Raw genomic sequence first — 23,148 nt, 5'->3', positions numbered from 1 at the left:
AGAGAGTGTGGACAGGACAGTGAGTAGAGTGTGTGGAGACAGGACAGTGAGTAGAGAGTGTGTGGACAGGACAGTGAGTAGAGAGTGTGGACAGGACAGTGAGCAGAGAGTGTGGACAGGACAGTGAGTAGAGTGTGTGGACAGGACAGTGAGTAGAGAGTGTGGACAGGACAGTGAGCAGAGAGTGTGGACAGGACAGTGAGTAGAGAGTGTGGACAGGACAGTGAGCAGAGTGTGTGGACAGGACAGTGAGTAGAGAGTGTGGACAGGACAGTGAGCAGAGAGTGTGGACACGACAGTGAGCAGAGTGTGTGGAGACAGGACAGTGAGTAGAGAGTGTGGACAGGACAGTGAGTAGAGTGTGTGGACAGGACAGTGAGTAGAGAGTGTGGACAGGACAGTGAGTAGAGAGTGGAGACAGGACAGTGAGTGGAGAGTGTGTGGAGACAGGACAGTGAGTAGAGTGTGTGGAGACAGGACAGTGAGTAGAGAGTGTGTGGACAGGACAGTGAGTAGAGAGTGTGGACAGGACAGTGAGCAGAGAGTGTGGACAGGACAGTGAGTAGAGTGTGTGGAGACAGGACAGTGAGCAGAGTGTGTGGACAGGACAGTGAGCAGAGTGTGTGGAGACAGGACAGTGAGTAGAGTGTGTGGAGACAGGACAGTGAGTAGAGAGTGTGGACAGGACAGTGAGCAGAGTGTGTGGAGACAGGACAGTGAGCAGAGTGTGTGGACAGGACAGTGAGCAGAGTGTGTGGAGACAGGACAGTGAGCAGAGTGTGTGGAGACAGGACAGTGAGCAGAGTGTATGGACAGGACAGTGAGTAGAGAGTGTGGACAGGACAGTGAGTAGAGAGTGTGGACAGGACAGTGAGTAGAGAGTGTGGACAGGACAGTGAGCAGAGTGTGTGGAGACAGGACAGTGAGTAGAGAGTGTGGACAGGACAGTGAGTAGAGAGTGTGGACAGGACAGTGAGCAGAGTGTGTGGAGACAGGACAGTGAGTAGAGAGTGTGGACAGGACAGTGAGCAGAGTGTATGGACAGGACAGTGGGTAGAGAGTGTGGACAGGACAGTGAGTAGAGAGTGTGGACAGGACAGTGAGTAGAGTGTGGACAGGACAGTGAGCAGAGTTTGGAGACAGGACAGTGAGTAGAGTTTGTGTGGACAGGACAGTGAGTAGAGTGTGTGTGGACAGGGCTCTGAGCAGAGAGTGTGGACAGGACTCTGAGCAGAGTGTGTGGAGACAGGACAGTGAGCAGAGTGTGTGGAGACAGGACTGTGAGTAGAGTGTGTGGAGACAGGACAGTGAGCAGTGTTTGTTCACAGGACAGTGAGCCGAGTGTGTGTGGACAGGACAGTGAGCCGAGTGTGTGGACAGGACAGTGAGTAGAGTGTGTGTGGACAGGGCTCTGAGCAGAGAGTGTGGACAGGACTCTGAGCAGAGTGTGTGGAGACAGGACAGTGAGCAGAGTGTGTGGAGACAGGACTGTGAGTAGAGTGTGTGGAGACAGGACAGTGAGCAGTGTTTGTTCACAGGACAGTGAGCCGAGTGTGTGTGGACAGGACAGTGAGCCGAGTGTGTGGGGACAGGGCCGTGAACAGTGCCGTATGAGTATTACAGCTTGTGCGATAAGAAGAAAAGTAGCTTGTAGTTTTTCCAGATCGTTCTGTATTCTTAATTGTCTATAAAATATAAACATCACAGTTTCTTTATCTGGCTTTGTGGCTAATCAACATTTGTGTATGTTATTTGTCTGAACCAGGCTGTTTATGTTTTTTATACTGAGTAATTGCTTTTCTAGCATGCATATCTAATATGGTGCATAAACAAGGTATGGATAAATATTCGCTTGTTCTTTTTGCTATAAATACTAAAATATAGAACAAAGCATAGTAGAGATCTTTTAGTATGTGTACTATGTATTGTTCTGTGCTGTATGTTATAAGCATACTTTCCTACTAATTCATGTGGTTACTAATTGATTTGTTTCTGCTAGGGCTGCAGATTGCCTTTTCTCTATAGACTCCATATGATGCAATGGAACAAGGGCCCCTAACAGTTTTCAGCTTTGAAAGATCAACGCTTAATTAATCGCTGTATATTCATGAGCTTTTTATTGGAAGAAATACATTTTCTACAACTCATGATGATTTCTTGGCTTAAATGATTAAGCTGGTGGAACATGTATAAACATTAAAATGCTTAAAGCCAGTAGCTCAATTACCCTTCTCTCCTGCACTCACCTGCTCTCATTCCATTTTGTTCAAAAATTATTCATCATGCGTAGATACAAATCATTCATCCCTTCAGGAAATCTTATCAAGCTTTGTTTGCTGCCACATGTGCAGCATGCAGAGACATCATCTAGATTGATCAAAACATAAGATAGTGCCTTCATCAATAACTGTGGGTGTTTCTTCAATCAAATGAGTCAAGTATGGGTAAGAAGATATGGGGACTCCCGAAAACTTGAAGAGAATGATAATGATAGGCAGCAATATGGGAAACATCAATCAGCTATTGTTACTCAGACCTATTTATCCTGAGCACATGGTAAATCACAATCCTTGACTTTGATCTTCTGTTAAGGGCACAGCAAATCATATCAATAACAGATGTTAATGGATGGAAGAATGTGTACTAGGCGAAGGATTCTCTTACTACTGTAACTGTAGGACCTGTTGCATCGTAGGATGGTTTTTCTTTCTTCCCTTTGGCGCAACTACACTCTTCAACCTGTCAATCTACCGGTATGCACAAAGGCAGTATTAGAGTCAAAGACAGCAGACGACAAAAGGTAAAGGTAAAATTATTCATATGATACAACATCTGCCTTCAAAAGCAAGCTAGTTTAACTGAGTAGATATACACCCCTGTACTCGTTCCTGCGTGCTTGAGCTGCATAAACATTAGAAGATAGATTCTGGAACATGAGTGGTAACAAGAATATGAGTACCTGACAAAACTAGGGTGTACTTCATCTTAAAAAATGAATGGGTTAAGGTGATACTTTAGAATTACATGTATATTGCTGCTCCTGGCTTTGGAGAAATTGGATGCAGAGGTATTAAATAAATGAAGCCACAGTAATGTAAGTTTTCAGAATCAGGTTTAATATCACTGGTAGTTGTCATGAAATTTGGTGTTACATGTCAGCAGTACAGTGCAATACCTAATAGTAAGAATAATAAACTATGTGTGTGTATAGGCCTCCATTAGTCTCGATAGACCACGAATTTGCACCTTGGAAAGTTTCCAGGGCGCAAGCCTGGGCAAGGTTGTATGGAAGACCAGCAGTTGCCCAAGCTGCAAGTCTCCCCTCTCCACGCCACCGATGTTGTCCAAGGGAAGGGTATTAGGACCCATACAGCTTGGCACCAGTCTCATCGCAGAGCAACGTGTGGTTAAATGCCTTGCTCAAGGACACACACGCAGCCTCAGCCAAGGCTCAAACTAGGGACCTTCAGATCACTAGACGAATGCCTTAACCACTTGGCCATGCGCCAACACAATAAACTATAAATTACTAGACAAAAATATATATATGTAGCTATGTGCTACACACAACGCTGAAATAACGACATGCAGTCGGTAAGTCATTTGGAGACTAGTTTATTCAAACTTTGCGGCGCTGGCATTTAATCCCTAGCGCCCGCCCTCTCCGGGCGGAAATGACGTCAGAGGTTCATTACCAAAGTCTCCCCCCGCGCGCTGGCTATTTGTGAGCTGGTTCGCCTGTGCAGAAAGTGGGTCGCCACATAACCCCCCCCCCCCCCAGAACCAGCAATACACCCCCCAATGTCCACAGTCTGGATCAGACTCTGTTTGGGAGGTCGGCCTCTGCACCGCGGTGCCTGAACCTTGACCGGCTGCGCCAAGTCCACATGGGCTGGTTTGAGTCGGTCCACCGTGAAAACCTCCTCTTCCCCCCAATGTCCAGAACATACATGGACCTGTTGTTGTTGATCACCTTGAACAGCCCCTCGTACGGCCGCTGTAGTGGTGCCCGGTGTCCGCCCCTTCGTACAAACACAAACTTACAGTTCTGCAGGTCTTTGGGTACATGGGTCAGGGTCTGTCCATGCTGTGAAGTTGGTACGGGGGCCAGGTTGCCGAGCCTCTCGCGTAGTCTGTCCAGGACTGCTGCAGGTACTTCCTCTTGCCCCCTTGGGTCTGGTATGAACTCTCCCGGGATGGCCAGGGGTGCGCCGTACACCAACTTGGCCGACGAGGCGTGCAGATCCTCTTTGGGCGCTGTGTGAATTCCAAGCAGGACCCAGGGAAGCTCGTCCACCCAGTTAGGTCCTCTCAGGTGGGCCATGAGAGCCGACTTCAAGTGACGGTGGAAGTGTTCCACCAGTCTGTTCGACTGTGGGTGGTAGGCAGTAGTGTCGTGTCGCTGCGTTCCCAACAGCCTACCACAGGCTGGAGGTGAACTGGACGCCTCTGTCGGAGGTAATGTGGGCCGGTATCCGGAAGCGTGCTACCCAGGTTGCGATCAGTGCTCGGGCGCAGGAATCGGCAGATGTGTCGGTGAGCGGGACCGCCTCTGGCCACCTCGTGAACAGGTCTACCATAGATAGGAGGTACCGCGCTCCTCGGGATACTGGTAGGGGGCCCACAATATCCACATGAATGTGGTCGAACCTCCGGTGGGTGGGGTGGAACTGCTGCGGCGGGGCTTTAGTGTGCCGCTGCACCTTGGCTGTTTGGCACTGCGCGCACGTTCTGCCCCATTCACTGACCTGCTTGTGAAGTCTGTGCCACGCGAACTTGCTGGAAACCAGCCGGACAGTTGTTCTAATAGATGGGTGCGCCAAACCGTGTACGGAGTCGAAAACTCACCGCCGCCAGGCTGCCGGGACGATGGGGTGAGGTTGGTCGGTAGCCACGTCACACAGGAGGGTCTATCACCTGGGCCTACGAGGAAATCTTGCAGCTGCAAACCCGAGACTGTGGTCCTGTAGCTGGGCATCTCGTCGTCTGCCTGCTGTGCCTCCGCCAGTGCTGCATAGTCCACCCCCAGGGACAGGGCCTGGACAGCTGGTCTGGAGAGTGCGTCCGCCATGACGTTGTCCTTTCCCGAGACATGCTGGATGTCCGTCGTGTACTCGGAGATGCAGGACAGATGTCGCTGCTGGCGAGCCGACCAGGGATCGGACACCTTCGTGAATGCGAAGGTCAACGGTTTGTGGTCCGTGAACGCGGTGAACGGCCTGCCTTCTAAGAAGTACCTGAAATGCCGGATTGCCAGATATAGTGCCAACAGCTCCCGGTCGAAAGCACTGTACTTGAGTTCGGGTGGTCGCAGGTGCTTGCTGAAGAACGCCAAGGGTTGCCAGCACCCCTCGATGAGCTGCTCCAGCACCCCACTGACTGCTGTGTCGGATGCGTCCACCGTGAGGGTGGTCGGAACGTCCGTTCTGGGGTGCACCAGCATCGCGGCATCTGCCAAGGCTTCCTTGGCTTTAACTAAAGCGGCCGCGGCCTCCTCGTCCCAAGTAATGTCCTTGCCTTTACCCGACATCAGGGTGTACAAAGGGCTCATGATACAGGCTGCTGAGGGGAGGGAACGGTGGTAGAAGTTCACCATACCAACGAACTCCTTCAGGCCTTTGACCGTGTTGGGCTGGACAGAGTGGCGGATCGTGTCTACCTTGGCGGGCAGAGGTGTTGCCGTGTCTTTGGTAATCCTGTGGCCCAGGAAGTCAATGGTATCAAGACCGAACTGGCATTTGGCCGGGTTGATCGTGAGGCCGAAATCACTCAGGCGGGAGTAGAGCTGGCGGAGGTGGGACAGATGCTCCTGACGACAACTGCTGGCTATAAGGATGTCATCCAAATAGATGAATGCAAAGTCCAGGTCACGTCCCACCGCATCCATTAGCTGCTGGAACGTCTGTGCGGCATTCTTCAGGCCGAACGGCATTCGGAGGAACTCGAACAGTACTGTTTTGGGGATGTCTTCAGGAAGCACCGGGATTTGATGGTATCCCCGGACGAGGTCTACTTTGGAAAAGATTCTTGCCCCGTGCAGGTTTGCTGCAAAGTCCTGTATGTGCGGCACGGGGTAGCGGTCTGGATTGGTAGCCTCGTTCGGTCTGTGGTAGTCGCCACATGGTCTCCAACCCCCGGCTGCTTTGGGCACCATGTGCAGGGGGGAGGCCCATGGCCTGTCGGACCTCCGTACGATCCCCAATTCCTCCATCCTCTTGAACTCCTCCTTCACCAGGCGAAGCTTTTCCGGTGGGAGCCTTCGTGCGCAGGCGTGGAGGGGTGGTCCCTGGGTCGGAATGTGGTGCTGTACCTCATGTCTGGGCATGGCTGCCGTGAACTGCAGTGCCAGAATCGATGGAAAGTCCACCAGGATTCTGGTGAATTCGTTGTCCGACAGCATGATGGAGTCCAGGTGTGGGGCCGGCAACTTGGCTTCACCCAGGGAGAACGTCTGGAAAGTCTCAGCATGTACCAGTCTTTTCCCTTGCAAGTTGACCAGCAGGCTGTGAGCTCGCAAGAAGTCCGCCCCTAGGAGTGGTTGGGCCACCACGGCCAGTGTGAAGTCCCACGTGAACCGGCTGGCGCCGAACTGCAGCTACACTGTGCGGGTGCCATAGGTCCGTATCATGCTGCCGTTTGTGACCCTCAGGGTGAGTCCTGGCTTCCTGTTGCGGGTGTCGTACTCCGTCGGGGACAAGACGCTGATCTCTGCTCCAGTGTCGACCAAGAAGTGGCATCCCGACTGTTTGTCCCAGACATACAAGAGGCTGTCCTGGTGGCCAGCCACCATAGTCATTAGTGGCAGCTGGCCCTGGCCCTGGCCCTTGCAGAGCGGGCGACAACAGCGGGCTTTTGTGCCCCACCACTGGTGGTAGAAACACCACTGTTCACTGGCCTCCTCACTCCTGCCTCTGTGGTGTGTGCACTCCCCTGCTGGGCCTGGTCTGGTCTGCTGTTGGGCGCGTGGCCTGGTAATCTGACCGACGGACACCACGCTCTCCCTCTTGGCTTTCCACAGTACGTCTGCCCGGGCCGCCACCTTCCAGGGGTCGCTGAAATCTGCGTCGGCCAGCAGCAGATGTATGTCCTTGGGCAGTTGCTCTAGGAACGCTTGCTCGAACATGAGGCAGGGCTTCTGTCCATCAGCCAGGGACAGCATCTCGTTCATCAATGCTGACGGCAGCCTGTCTCCCAAACCATCCAGGTGAAGCAGGCGGGCACCTCGCTCACGCCGTGAGAGGCCAAAGGTCCCAATGAGCAGCTTTGAATGCTTCATATTTGCCTTCTTCCGGGGGCGACTGTATGAAATCCGCAACCTGGGCGGCCGTCTCCTGGTCAAGGGCGCTCACCACATGGTGGTAACGCGTGGAATCAGAGGATATCTGCCGAATCTGGAACTGGGCTTCTGCTTGGCTAAACCACACGCGTGGTCGCAGCGTCCAGAAAGTCAGCAGTTTTAGCGAAACTGCATGAACAGATGAAGAGTCGGTCATCTTTGGTCCAAATCCCGTTTGGACCGTCGGGGTCACCAATGTAGCGATGCGCTGAAATAACGACACGCAGTCGGTAAGTCGTTTGGAGACTAGTTTATTCAAACTTCGCAGAGCTAGCATTTAATCCCTAGCGCCCACCCTCTCCGGATGGAAATGACGTCAGAGGTGCATTATCAAAGTCTCCCCCTGCGCGCTGGCTATTTGTGAACTGGTTCGCCTGCACAGAAAGTGGGTTGTCACATATACATATAAAACAAATTAAATAAGTAGTGAAAAAAGAGTAAAAAAAGGAAAAGTGGTCTACATGGGTTCATTGCCCATTCAGGATTCTGTTTGCAGAGGGGAAGAAGCTGTTCCTAAAATGTTAAGTAAGTGTCTTCAGGCTCCTGTACCTCCTCCTCTTTGATTGTAACAATGAGAAGAGAACGTGTTCTGAGTGATGGGGGTCATTCATGGTGGATGCAATCTTTTTGAGGTATTGCCTTCTAAAGATGTCCTCGATGCTGAGGAGGTGAGTGCCCATGTTGGAGCCAGCTGAGTTTGCAACTTTTTTCCCTCCATGACAGACAGTGATGCAACCAGTTCGAATGCTCTCCATGGTACATCTGTAGAAATTTGCAGCTGTCCTTTGTGTCACACCGAGTCTCCTCAAACGTCTAATGAAATATAGTTGCTCATGTGGGGCCCACTTCATCACTCAAAGCTTAATCACTCAAGAGAGTAAGCTGTTAGCAGAACTGCCTCTTCACTCAGAGATCCACTGAACTGCCTCTTCACTCAGATGATCCACTTATCATCATAATTGTTGAGTGGTAGAAGCACTCTGACTGTATGAGATTGACTGTAGAAGGAAGATGTATTTCCAGATCAGTTTGGGATCTAGGGGTTGTGCTGCTGGTGGGAGAACTTGGTGGAGTGAAAGGGAAGTGACCCTGAAGGACACCAATAGGGAATCTGGGACATCGGAGGAGTAGGTCTGTGGTGAGGTGAGGAGTCAGCTGTAAAGGAAGGAGTATAGAATGGAACTCGGGCCTCATTAAGCTGGGAAGATATATTTACAATGTAAATTTAACATTTCCATTGGTGACTCGTAAGGAACACCATGATAACATTTTAGTGCTGAGTCTGAGTATGAGGTCTCTCTCCACCCACAGAAAAGAGTGCAACAAAGAAATGTTTCCAAGGATTTCCTTTCAATTGTCTGATATGTTGAGACAGGCCAGATTGTAATCCTGCACAGAAAACAATCGTGTGGATTCGACCTACATGCTGATGATTGGTAAGGAACATGGAGTCTGGGCTCAGGCAGGAGCTTAGTGGGCCTGCAGGTAAATGGATTATCTGTGATTCATAGGCAGATGTCGGATTGGGTAAACTTGGCCATTTGTTTCTCAGCGTCAAGACTGAGCTTTTACAGTATCACTGCCTATCAGATATGAGCATGGTAAATGTTCATGATGATGTCGACACTTTGAAGCCATGCCTGTCTTAATCCAATTTTATTCTCCACTCCTAGCAATTTTCCCTCAGTGATACTCAAAATATGTGAATAGAAATAAATAATTACATTGAACCCATTTAAAGACCTTTCAAGCCTTATATTTCATGTTTTTTTCCTTTGCTCAGTGTAGGAAAATTATAGGTACCCCTATTTCTTCTTTAGTTTCAATTGATGTCAATGAAATTAAATTGAGGAGCCAATTCAATTTGTTTTGACTATCATGCAAAGGCATAAAATGGCTCCTAAAATCTTCATGTAACTGATATGGCAATGTGACCATTGTTGAGGGAATGGGAAAATGTTTAGTTGTCTCTTTTTAAAATGTCCAACTAACCTTGATGTTGTATCTACAATATCGTTTTTCTAATATATCTTAAACCCAGACGCTGCTGTTAAGGATATTACTTGAAAAATATTTAACACATTTGTATTATGTCTTGCTGTAAAAATATTGTCTTCCATTAAGAATGTGAAGAGATGAAAGATTAACAAACTTCTTAGCTGCTTGTCCTTTAGTATTCAAAGTAAATTTATTATCAACATATGAATATGTCACCATATGCTATCCTAAAATACATTTTCTTGCAGGTGTTCACAGTAGAATAAAGAAATACAATCGATTTGGTGATAAACTACACACTAATAATGTCTGACAAACAACCAATGCGCAAAAGAAGACAAAATGTGAAAATACAATAAAAACAGAAAATAAACACATAAACAAAAAATACAAACAAAAAAGCAAATTAATAAACTGAAAATAAGAGTTGTAGAGTCTTTGAAATTGAGTCGATCATACTGGAACAATAGGTTCTATCTCATGTTAAATCTGCAATTTTGACGGTAACTGTGTACCTAACAGAACTGAACTCTACTTTTGAAACAACTTACGCCCACTGAATCCATGGCAACTATCCATTTCAGTATTACCTGCTTTTATCTGTGAATACAACATGATAACCAACTGTGATTCATTGTTTCTCCATCAGAAGAATATAGGTTCAAACACTTTAGTCCAGAATTGAGAGTCTCACACTGTCAGAGGCACAGACATTTGGATAAGGTGATAAACCAGTTAGAGTGGTGGTGTGGAGATGTCTCTACCAAAGGAGGTGCAAGGCACTCCTTCCCTCTGCTAGCCTGCAGGCTGGGTAAATGTAGCACCTGTTTAGCACCCCCCCCCCCCGATCAGGGTCACGTGAAGCCATGGGAGCAGGTGGTGCATATCACGAGTCCTGGCTATGCCACCACTGAAACCAGGCAGACGATCTCTGAAAACTATTGATAATGGCTGGGGTCACCCATCTTGTAAAGGCACTGCCCAGAAGAAGGCAATGGCAAACCACTCTTGTAGAAAAGTTTGCCAAGATCAATCACGGTCACGAAAAGACCATGATCATCCACATTATACGACACGGTACAAAACAAACAAACGATAAACAAGTCTGCATCTGTCCTGAGTACATACTGTATTTTTTTCATTAATTTATGGGCTTTGTGCATCCTGGTATTGCTAGTATTTAACCCCTCATTCACAATTATATTCTTGAACAGAAAATGCCAGAAAACCACAGAAGGTCAGGAAGCAAAGAAAAGGAACATCTTATCTATTTATTGTTTAGAAGAAATTTAGACATTCTCTAAAATTAAATAACATTTTAATTTACCATCCCCCCCCCCATTCTAATGTTTCTCTTTGTGGCCTGGAGTATTGTTACAAGACCCATCACAAGCTCAAGAAAGAACAACTCATCACCCACATGGGCATGCTGCAGCCTCTATGCTTACCAATGAATTCTCAAACTTTGGATAACATGCCTTTCTTCTTGCCTCTGTAAGAACTATTTCTATCTGCCATCCTTTTTCTCTTTTCCTCACTGTTCATAGTCTGACCTGTTGAATGTGTCCCAAGATGCTAGAACCACATTGGCCATGAACTACGTAACCATAGTGCCTTATCCCACTGGTCACATGCATTCACTCTACTGGATAAATTCCCTTGCTTTTCATTCTCAATTTGCTGTATCCAGTTCCAACCCATTTCTCTCTTCTTCAGGTCTGCTGAAGGGATTCTCATTTGAAATGTTAACTATTTCTTTTCCCACAGATGCTGTCTGACTTGCTGGGGTTTCCAGCATTTTTCACTTTCTGCGTTCATACCATGTTGCCTCAGTTTCTGTTATACTACATGCACACTTTATTCTGTCAGGTAAGTCTCACTACCTTACCGTTAACAGCTCATTATACAGACACAGAAGGCTGCTGTATCAGAGGCAGATGAGGCAGATCTCAATTGCTTGTTGCATTGAAACTTGGTTAACTGCGAATATCCAGACACAGCTATACGACTGGAAGGTTTTACGATTTTCAGAATGGATCGAAATGCAAACTTATTAGTCGATTCTTGGTGTTGCACAAATATTGTTGTTATGTCAATCACTTGTTTGCCCGCCTTAAAACACCTAATGATTAAATGTAAACCATTCTATTTGCCTCAAGAGTTCTCATCCATGATCCTGACCACAGTTTACATACCACCAGCAGCCGATTATAAGCAAGCGCTTATGAAACTGCATGATGTTGTCTGCAGGCAAGAAACAGTCCATCCCAATGCTTTTTAAATTATAGTCAGAGACTTTAACAAGGCCTGTTTGAAGAAAACACTGCCCAATTATCACCAGCATGTAATCTGTTGCATCAGAGGTCCCAACATACTAGACCACTGCTACACTATGCTAAGGAATGCCCATTGTCCTTCCAAAGACCACATTTTCCCAAGTCGGATCATTTGACTATTACCTACATACAGAAAGAGCCTAAAGAGCAAGGCTGCAGAGATTAAGACAACTAAGAGGTGGTCATGGGATGCTGAGGAATGGTTACAGTATTGCCTTGAGTCAATGAACTGGGCTGTGTTCAAGAAGTCATCTGAGGACCTGAATGACTACACCAGGCTCATTACAGACTTTATTAAAAAAGCTGTAGATGAGTGTGTTTCCACAAAATTGTTAAGGGTTTGCCCCAGTCAGAAGCCCTAATGAACTATGAAATCCAGAATTTGCTGAGAACCGAGTCAGAGGCATTCAAGTCTAGAATTCAAGAATGCTACAGGAGGTGCAGGTATGATCTCTGGAAAGTGAACTCACAGTTGAAACAGAGATTCTGGACTAGACTGGAAGTAATGAGGGGTGCTTGACAGCTGTGGCAAAGTTTGAATACTATAACCTCCTATAAAATTAAATCTTGCAACATAGGGGACAGCAGAGCTTCATTCCCAGATGAGTTCAATGCCTTCTATGCTCGCTTTGACCACCAGGACAGAGAGGAACCATCGCACGTGCCCATGTCTCCCGATGATCCTTGGTCTCAGCATCTGAAGCTGACATGAGAGCTGCCTTCAAGAGAATGAATCCAAGGAAAGCATCTGGTCCAGACAGTGTACCTCGCTGAGTCCTCCAGACCTGGGCTGATCAACTGGCTGGTGTCTTCACAGATATCTTCAACCTCTCGCACTGGCAGTGTGCGGTACCCACCAGCTTCAAGCAGGCTTCAGTCATACCAGTGCCCAAAAAGAGTGTGGTAACCTGTCTCAATGACTATTGCCCAGTGGCACTTACATCCACAGTGATGAAGTGTTTTGAGAGACTGGTGTTGAACTTAGCAGCTCCTGTCTGAGTGGTGATCTGGATCTGCTCCAATTTGCCTACAGAAGCAATAGGTCTACAGCAGATGCCATCTCCTTGGCTTTTCACACAACCCTGGACAGCCAAGATGTATACATCAGGACACTCTTTATCGACTACAGTTCATCATTCAATACCATCACCCCCTCAAAACTAATCATTAAACTCCAAGACCTGGACCTCAATATCCTCTGGTGCATTTGGATCCTGGATCTTCTCACTTGCAGATCCATCAGTTCAGATCGGCAAAAACATCTCCTCCACAATCTCCATCAGCACAGTGATGTATGCTTAGACCCCCTGCTCTACTCGCTTTATACCTATCACTTAGTGACTAAGTTGTGCGTCAACACCATATACAAGTTCGATGATGACAACACTGTTGTGGGCTGTATCAAAGGTGGTGATGAATCAGCATACAGGCGGGAGATTGAAAATTTAACTGACTGGTGTAATAGCAACAACCAATGACAACTCAATGTCAATAAGAGAAAGGAACTGATTGTAGACTTCAGGAGAGGGAAACCAGAGGTCTACAAGCCAGTACTCATCGGAGAATCAGAGATGGAGAGGGTCAGTAACTTTAAGTTCCTGGCTATCACCATCTCAGAGGACCTGTCCTGGACCGACGTATAAACGTAATTGCAAAAAAAGCACAACAGTGCTTCTACTTCCTCAAGAGTCTGCGGAAATTCGGCATATAATCAAAAGCTTTGGTAAAGTTCTATAGATGTGTGGTGGAAAGTGTGCTGACTGGCTGCATTACAGCCTGCTATGGGAACACCAATATTTCTGAGGGGAAAATCCTACAAAAGGGAATGGATTCGGCCCAGTATATCATAGGTAAACCACTCCAGCTCCCCCTCCCCCAACCATTGAGCACATCTACATGAAGCATTGCCGTAGAAAAGCAGCATCCATCATCAAAGATCCTCACCACCCAGGCCGTGCTCTTTTCTCACTGTTTCCCTTGGGTAGAAGATATAAGAGCCTCAGAACTCGCACCACCAGGTTCAAGAACAGTTACTACCCCTCAACCATCAGGCTCCTAAATAAAAGGGGATAACTACACTCATTCTACTTCTGCTGTTCCCACAACCGATGGTCTCACTTTAAGGACTCTTTATCTTATTACTTAATGTTCATTTTTTGTTGCTATTTATTTATATTTGCATTTACACAGTTGTTGGTCATTGATCCTGGTCACAGTTACTTTTCTATAAATTTGCAAAGTATGCCCACTGAAAAAGGATCTCAGGGTTGTCTGTGGTGACAAGTACAGTGCCAAAAAAGTATTCCCCCTCCCCCTAGAGGTTTTCGTGCTTTATCGTTTTACAACATTGAATCAGGGTCCAACTTCACACCTTCCGAATGCTCTGCTCTCCACTCCATCTGCACTAATCCTAACTTCACCATCAAACCTGGAGATAAGAGAGGTGCTGTCGTAGTTTGGCGAATTGATCTCTAACTTGCTGAGGCCAAGTGCCAACTCTTAGACACCTCCTCTTACTTACACCTCGAACAGGACCCTCCTAAGAAATACCAGGCCATTGTCTCCCACACCATCACCAACCTTATTGACTCTGCGGATCTCACATCCACTGCCGCCAACCTCATAGCTCCCACACCCCGCCCCTCCCGTTTCTACCTCCTACCCAAAATCCATAAACCTGTTTGTCCAGATAGACCCATTGTCCCAGCTTGTTCCTGCCCCTCTGAACTCATATTTGCATACCTCGACTCAGTTTTATCCCTCCAGTTCAGTCCCTTCCCACCTACCTCCATGACACTTCACATGCTCTTGATCTTTTCTAGGCTTTCAGGTTCCATGGCCCCCATCATCTAATTTTCACTATGGATGTCCAGTCCTTGTATACCTCCATCCCCACCAGGAAGGCCTCAAAACTCCCAGTCTATTTCTGGACATCAGTCCCAACCAGTTCCCCTCCACCACCACTCTTGTCTCCCTAGTGGAACTTGTCCTCACTGTAAATAAGTTCTCTTTTGGGTCCTCCCACTTCCTTCAAACAAAAGGGGTAGCCATGGGCACTCGCATGGGCCCCAGCTATACCTGCCTGTTTGTCAGCTACGTGGAACAGTCTATGTTGCAAGCCTACACTGGTGACCATCCCACACTTTTTCCACGCTACATCGATCAATGATTGCATCAGTGCTGCTTTCTGCACCTATGCTGAACTCGTCGATTTCATCCACTTTGCCTCCAACTTCCACCCAGCCCTCAAATTCACCTGGTCCATTTCTGACACTTCCTTTCCCTTTCTCGATCTCACTGGCCCTATCTCTGGAGACAGCTTATCCATCAATGTCTATTATTAACCAACGGATTCTCACAGCTTCCTGGACTATAGCTTTCCCACCCTGCTACTTGTAAAAACGGCATTCCTTCTTACAATTCCTCTGTTTCCACTGCATCTGATCTCAGGATGAGGCTTTTCATACTAGAACAAATAAGATGTACTCCTTTTTCAAAAAAGGGGCTTCCCTTCCGCCACCATCAACACTGCCCTCAACTGCATCTCTTCCATTTCACACACGTCTGCTCTTACCCCATCTACACTCCATGCTACCAGGGATAGGGTTCCTCTTGTCCTCACCTACCACCCCACCAGCCTCCACATCCAGCACATAATTCTCCGAAACTTCCAACACCTCCAATTGGATCCCACCACCAAACACAACCCCCGCCCCCAACTTCCTGCTTTCCACAGGGAATACTCCCTAATGCTTCACCAACCCCTACACCTCCTCCCTCACTACCATTCAGGGCCTCAAACAGTCCTTCCAGGTGAGGCGACACCATCCCCACTGTGAAGCATGGTGGTGGCTACATCATGCTGTGGGAATGCACTGCAGCAGGCCCTGGAAGGCTTGTGAAATTAGAGGGTAAAATGAATACCGAAAAATACAGGGAAATCCTGGAGGAAAACCTAATGCATTCTGTGTTGCCCAAAGGTATTTGTTTAGCTTTATTACATTTTCACTTTAGTAATTCGTTTGTATTTATTTTCTAGTTAAAGTTAAGCTTGTTGAAAGTAAATTCGTTGTCTGTGGTGTATCGCGGCATGCGATGACGTCACACCTGGTTTCGCCGCGTCTTGTGGGAAAATACCAGTTTGGAGAAACTGGAAGGAGGGGGCTTGTGTGTGCAGGATCAGCGCGAGAAAAGTTTTCATTCTACGCACTAGAAACATCATAGAAGCAACGCTGTAAGTTCATAAGATAATCAATATGTTGAAGTAGAAATGTTAACGCTGATTCTGTTAAAAGTAATGTGGGTTGATAAAGTTTATGTTCTTTGTTATTTAAAGAGTTGCTGGATAGTCGTGTGGTGTATTTAAAGCCAATTGATGGCGTAGGTAGATTCTGACTGTATGTTGCACTTTAATGTAATATAGTTTGTGGTAGTTTTACTTTTGCAAGTATTTATGATGTAAATGCGATGCCAAGAAGGAAACAAATACTGTATATATTTTGTATTGTTTTATCAACAGTTTTCACCATACGTTAATGTGGAAGAGTGAACAGTAAACGGTTAGTCTTACTGGGATCCTGCTTCATTGACTACGGTTTACTTTGGTGTTTAGTTCAGAGTTTTTACACCTGAATGAGAACACTACAGTGAAAAGGCGGCATTACCAGGTGTTTCGACAAGTGCTACGATGGCATCGCGATCCAGCGTCAAGTCGTTGCCATCCAGCACCAGGAGCAGTAGGGCATCAGCAAATAAGACTGCCCACGCAAGAGCTAAAGCAGAAACCACCAAGGTGCGAACGTCATACGCTGAACAGGTAGCAAAACTGAAAATGGAAAGGGTGAGGATAGAAGCAGAATTAGCAGTGCTGACGCTACACTGAGAAGCCGAAGCTACCAGGGTGGAAGCAGAGATATTAGAAAGCACTGAAGAAATGCGCGTTCTAGATAAAGTAAAATCTACTTCAGAAAGGACCAGAGTGGAATGCATTAGCGACTACGTCCGATCTCAAACGGACTAGAAGAGTCGTTCTTCCTCTCCATACTTATTTGTTAACATCCCATTTCATGAGGAGTCAAAGAGAAGTCCAATTGCATCACATCCATCTGAGGAAGACAATTTACCCTTGCAACTTTGCGACAAACTCAAGAATGAAAGGGCTGACAACAAATACTTCTTGACACCAAACTTAACAGATTTGGCAAGAGAAGAGGCAAAGGCTGAATTCAGAACAGCAAATCCCATAACGAATGTACACCCTCAGTCATTGGCCTACCGACATATTCCCCCAGCCAGCGTGCCTCTTGCAGTCGAACCCATGGCACAGTATTTAGCATGACGAGATCTCGTCACTTCAGGACTATACCAGTTTGATGATAAGCCTGAAAATTATCGTTTCTTGGTACTCCTCATTCACTAGCGCTATCGGTGGAGTCCAGCTTGAAGCAACCCAAGATTTGGATCTTATGACAAAATGGCTGGGAAAAGAATCATGCGAACAGGTGAGATGCATCCGTTCAGTGTACAACAACCCCAAGCTAGCCTTACGCAAAGCATGGGAGAGACTTCGGGAGTGCTATGCGGTCCCTAAAATAATTGAAGCGGCACTATTTCGACGTCTGGAAAATTTTCCTAAGGTGTCAGCCAAGGACCACACTAAGCTAAGAGAGTTCAGAGATCTACTCATGGAGATTGAAGGCGCTAAAGAAGACAGCTATTTAACTGGCCTGTCATATCTAGATACTTCATACAGAATTAGACCAATCGTGGACAAACTTCCGTTTGGGCTGCAGGAGAGGTGGGTGTCTGTTGGCTCAGAGTATAAGGAAGGGAATGGTGGTCTATTTCTTCCCTTTAAGTATTTCACTAGGTTTGTGTGCAAGGAGGCGAAGAAGCGAAACGACCCTAGCTTCATGAGTCAAGGTAGCAGTACAATTCACACCAAGCCAGTCAAATCCACTTTGAATAATTTTAACATCAATAATCCTGTCTCGGTGTGTAAAACTGAAGTCTCTACAACTAACAATGACCCTAGCAAGAATTGTCCATTGCACAACAAACCCCACCCCCTCAAAAAATGCAGAACGTTTAGGAAAAAACCCTTTGACGGCCCTTCTCAAGTAGAAAAAAATATGTTTTAAATCCTGTTCCTCTACCTCTCACCTCACTAGAGAGTGTACGATTCCTGTGAGGTGCTCGGAATGTAATAGCACTAATCACGATGGGGCCATGCACTCCGGCCCGTTACCGCAAACCGACAAAGCTCCTTCACCCTCACAAGAGGACAGCGGGGAGGGAGAGGATCGCCCCAAGACAACTGTTGTCAGCTCGAGCTGCACAGAAGTTTGCAGTCAAGGTCAGTCAAGCTGTTCTTGCTCAAAGATCTGCCTCACTAAGGTGTACCCTAGGGGAGCCAAAGACAAGGCCATCAAAGCCTATGTAATTCTGGACGACCAGAGCAATCGCTCACTAGTCAGACCAGAGTTCTTTGACTTGTTCAATGTAGAGAGTAATCAGTTCCCATACTACCTTAGAACTTGCTCAGGCAGCGTAGAAAGATATGGAAGGAAGGCAGAAGGCTTCCTGCTCGAGTCGCTGGATGGGAAAGTTGTCATCTGTCTCCCTCCGCTCTTAGAGTGCAAAGAAATTTTGAATAACCGCACCGAGATCCTGACGCCAAGCGCTGTTGGACAACAGCCGCATCTCCACCACATTGCCAAGCACATCCCAGAACTGGATCCAAAAGCAGAAATACTCCTGCTACTTGGAAGAGACGTTCTCCAGGTGCACAAGGTCAGGCCCCAGGTCAATGGACCACACGACGCCCCCTTTGCCCAACGCCTGGATCTGGGCTGGGTGGTGATAGGAGAGTGTGCCTTGGCAATGTACACAAACCGACAGTTAACACACTCAAGACCAACGTGCTAGAGAGTGGCCGCCGTTCAATTTTTCAACCTTGCACAAGCTTCATGTGTATCAAGGAAGCACAACAAAGCTTCAACAAGTGTAGTAAAGTAACCGACAAGACACTGGCACAGTCAGTCTTCGCTCAAACTGAGCATGATAATAAACTTGCTCCATCAGCACAAGACGCCATCTCCTTAAAAATAATGGACACCTAGGTCTTCAGAGATGAAGCAAGTAATTGGGTCGCCCCACTACCTTTCAGAGAACCATGCCAGCGCTTGCCAAACAACAAAGAGCAGGCAGTCAAGCGATTCACGTCTTTGCAACAAACCCTGAAAAGGAAACCTGAGATGCATCAACAATACGTCGCATTGATGGAGAAGATCTTCGCTAATGGACATGCTGAAGTAGCACCGCCACTGAGAGAAGGCGAGGAGTGCTGGTACCTCCCAACATTTGGGGTTTACCACCCACAAAAGCCCAATCAGATCAGGGTGGTCTTTGACTCCAGTGCTCAGTGCGCTGGTATCTCCCTCGATGATTGTGCTCCGGCAATCAACGACCTAGATCTAGATGGAGAAACCATACCCACACAAAGGAGTTTGGGCCTCCTTTGGGAGATTACAACTGATACATTCACGGTCTCCGTGCCAACTGTGATCAAACCATTCACCCGCCGTGGAGTTCTCTCCACTGTCAACAGCGTTTTCAATCCCTTGGGTCTACTGGCACCAGTTACGATCCAGGGAAGAGCCCTTCTCAGAGAACTTACCTCTGAGCTCTCCAACTGGGATACTCCTCTACCAGAAGACAAGCTATGCAGACAGAAGGCTTGGAGAGTTTCACTTCAAGACCTAAAATAAGCTTCATATCCCACGTAGGTACACTGCGACCTCACCTACCGAGGCAGCGCACACAGAATTGTGTGTTTTTTCGGATGCGTCTACCAAAGCCATCGGTGCTGTGGCTTACTTGAAAGTGGTCAGGAAGGATGGTCAAGTTGAAGTAGGATTTGTAACTGGTAAGGTGAAGCTCGCTCCTCAGTCCGAGCCGACAATTCCAAGGCTTGAACTGGGCGCAGCTGTCCTGGCTGTGGAAATGGTAGATCTTATCCAGGATGAGCTAGACCTAGAGCTGGACGATATCAAGTTCTACACGGATAGCAAAGTAGTGCTTTGTTATATTTATAATGATCAAAACGTTTCTACGTGTACGTTCATAATAGAGTTCAACGTATCCACCTGTCATCAAAGCCTGAACAATGGCACTATGTACGTACAGAGGATAACCCTGCAGACCATGCATCGAGATCCTTACCTGTATCCCGTCTGGTGCAGACTTCCTGGTTCACCGGACCCCCTTCCTGTATCAGCCATCAATGGAAAAAACTCAAATGAGCGAGACATTTGAGTGATCGAACCCGAAAGAGACTCGGAAATTTGGCCACAAATACAAACAGGAGTCACCTACCTCGAAGAATCCATACGTATCACCGAACGCTTTCAGCAGTTCTCCACTTTGAATTCCTTAGTGAGAGGATTTGCGTTCCTCATTCACTTGGCCAGATCCCACAAACACTCATCCCAAAATAGTAAATGCAAGGGATGGCACAAATGTAACTTACCTCGTACTGTGGACGAATTGACCCAGGCAAAGGACGTCATCCTTAATGCAACTCAAAGAGCAGCCTTTGCAAGGGAGTTTTCGGCACTCCAAGCTAATAAACTAATACCAAAGGACAGCCCTTTGAGGAAACTCAACCCGACCCTGAAGAATGACCTCATTTGCGTTGGAGGCTGGTTAATACACTCTCACCTTTCAGCTGCAGAAAAGAGCCCAGTAATCCTGCCCAAAGACAGCCATGTGTCCTTACTGCTTACTCGCCATCACCATGAACAGGTAAAGCATCAGGGCCGTCACCTGACGGAAGGAGCAATCAGAGCAGTGGGACTGTGGATCTTGGGAGGGAAAACACTGATCCATTCAGTACTTCACAGATGTGTAACCTGCAGGAAACTGCAAGGGAAGATGGAAGCTCAACGTATGGCGGGCCTCCCACCAGAACGCCTTGAAGCCTGCCCTCCTTTTACATATGTGGGGCTCGATGTATTTGGTCCCTGGACTATCACCACTAGACACACTAGAGGAGGACAAGCAGAGAGCAAGCGGTGGGCCATCATGTTCAGCTGCATGAGTTCGAGAGCGGTACACATTGAGGTCATCGAATCTTTGGATACATTCAGCTGCATTAATGCTCTCAGGTGCTTCTTTGCACTAAGAGGCCCTGCAAAACAGTTAAGGTCAGATTGCGGCACGAACTTTGTTGGAGCATCCGAAGAGCTCGGGATGGACATGTCAGGAAGGTTGAGTTGAAAACTTCTGACCAAGGTGATGTGAAAACTTACCAAAGGCCAGTTGCAGAAGTCGTTCTACTTCTACCTAAGGACTGATTTAGAGACTGAAGTTTTGTATTATGTTCATAGTGACCTTACAAAGGTCAGGCGGGGAGTGTGTTGCCCTAAGGCATTTGTTTAGCTTTATTATATTTTTGCTTTAATAATTCGTTTGTAATTATTTTCTAGTTAAAGTTAAGGTTGTTGGAAGTAAATTTGTTGTCTGTGGTGTATTGCGGCCTGCAATGACGTCACACCTGGTTTCGCCGCGTCTTGTGGGAAAATACCAGTTTGGAGAAACTGGAAGGAGGGGGCTTGTGTGTGCAGGATCAGCGCGAGAAAAGTTTTCATTCTATGCACTAAGAAACATCATAGAAGCAACGCCGTAAGTTCATAAGATAATCAATATGTTGAAGTAGAAATGTTAACGCTGATTCTGTTAAAAGTAATGAGGGTTGATAAAGTTTATGTTCTTTGTTATTTAAAGAGTTGCTAGATAGTCGTGTGGTGTATTTAAAGCCAATTGATGGCATAGGTAGATTCTGACTGTATGTCGTATTTTAATGTAATATAGTTTGTTGTAGTTTTACTTTTGCAAGTATTTATGATGTAAATGCGATGCCAAGAAGGAAACAAATATTGTATATATTTTGTATTGTTTTATCAACAGTTTTCCACCATACGTTAATGTGGAAGAGTGAACAGTAAACGGTTAATCTTACTGGGATCCTGCTTCATTGAGTACGGTTTACCTCGGTGTTTAGTTCAGAGTTTTTACACCTGAATGAGAACACTACACATTCTACAAGAGAACTGCAGCTTGGGAGAAGATTTGTTTTCCAGCAAGAGAATGACCCCAAGAATAAAGCCAAAGCTACACAGGAATAGTTTAAAAGCTACAAATTTAATGTCCTGGAGTGGCCAGGTCAGAGTCCAGACCTCTAATCAATTGAGAATTTGTGGTTGGACTTGAAATGTGCTGTTCACTCATGGTCCCCATGCAATCTGATAGAGCTTGAGCAGTTTTGTAAAGAAGAATGGGGAAAAATTGCAGTCCAGATGTGCAAAGCTGATAGAGACCTATCCACACAGACTCAAGGCTGTAATTGCTGCCAAAGGCGCATCTACTAAATACTGACTTGAAGGGGGTGAACACTTATGCAATCAATGACTTTGTGTTTTATATTTGTAATTAATTTAGATCACCTTGTTGAGATTTGTTTTCACTTTGACATAACAAAATATTTTTCTGTTGATCAGTTTCAAAAAAAGCCAAATTAAATCCACTGTGACTCAATGTTGTTAAACAATAAGACATGAAGTCTTCTGGGGGGGGGGGGGTGAATACTTTTTATAGGTCCTGTATGTACTCTGATTATAAATTTTACTTTGAACTTTGAGAAGTTTAATGAGTCTTCATTAAGCCATGTTGCACATCCTGTCACAGACATCTCCTGTGTTCTGCACATTCCTCTCATACTTTCTATACTCCTGAAAAATAACTTGCACCTTTTCCCCAGGTATAACAAAAGGTCACAGACCCCAAATTTTACCTGTTTTTCATTCCAGAGATGCTACCAGCTGAGTTTTTCCCAGTGCTTTGTTTCCATCATTCAAAACTTGCAGTCCTCACATCATTCAAAAATGATCCGCTATGAACTTCTATGGGAATTCATCTATTGTTAACCAGAGCCTGGTGAAGTGTTATAAAACATCGCAGTTCATTCTTGCACTGGAAGTCACAACAGAAGAACGAGAGACCGCTGGAACATCTCAGAGTCCAATATGCCTGTATGTAATGGACCTAACAACCTTTCAGTATAATTTCTTATAGTGCAGTCATTATAGCTTGCTACCATGTTTACTTTTATTTAAAAAATGATTACTTCTGTCAAATTAATTAATTACAAGGAAGAAATCAAATCCTTCATTAAGGAGTAGGGTATTTATTTCTCAGGGCTTATAATTACTGCTGAGACTGTTTCTACTAATATGTTTTGAGTCTGACAGGAATGGAAGTGATATTAAGCCTCGGGAGCCTCAGTGATAAGCAAGAAAATCCTGGATGGATAAACTGTGAGAAAGAGGAAGCTGATGAGGCAAATCGGGGTTGAAGTCATGAGATATTAATAAACTTGCCATAACAGCAATTAGGAATGACCATTCCAGACACGAGGAT

The 23,148-nt window shown here is 46.3% G+C and overlaps 1 protein-coding gene across 2 annotated transcripts in view; it reads right to left on the bottom strand.

The window, feature by feature from the left end:
* Positions 1-23,148, bottom strand: part of LOC140726433 (NEDD4 family-interacting protein 1-like) — a 280,526-nt gene that overhangs the window by 208,888 nt on the left and 48,490 nt on the right. The window contains exon 5 of one of the 2 annotated variants that reach the window (XR_012098634.1): positions 2,247-2,367. The exons of the other annotated variant lie outside the window; for it this stretch is intronic. The gene's annotated coding sequence lies outside the window, so the exon portion shown is untranslated. The remainder of the gene's footprint in view (positions 1-2,246; positions 2,368-23,148) is intronic. 2 annotated transcript variants of the gene reach the window in all.

This window comes from Hemitrygon akajei, chromosome 4 (assembly GCF_048418815.1).
Source record: "Hemitrygon akajei chromosome 4, sHemAka1.3, whole genome shotgun sequence".
Lineage (NCBI taxonomy): Eukaryota > Metazoa > Chordata > Chondrichthyes > Myliobatiformes > Dasyatidae > Hemitrygon > Hemitrygon akajei.
The sequence above is the reverse complement of the archived record's forward strand: the minus strand, read 5'-3'. Positions and strand labels throughout refer to the sequence as shown.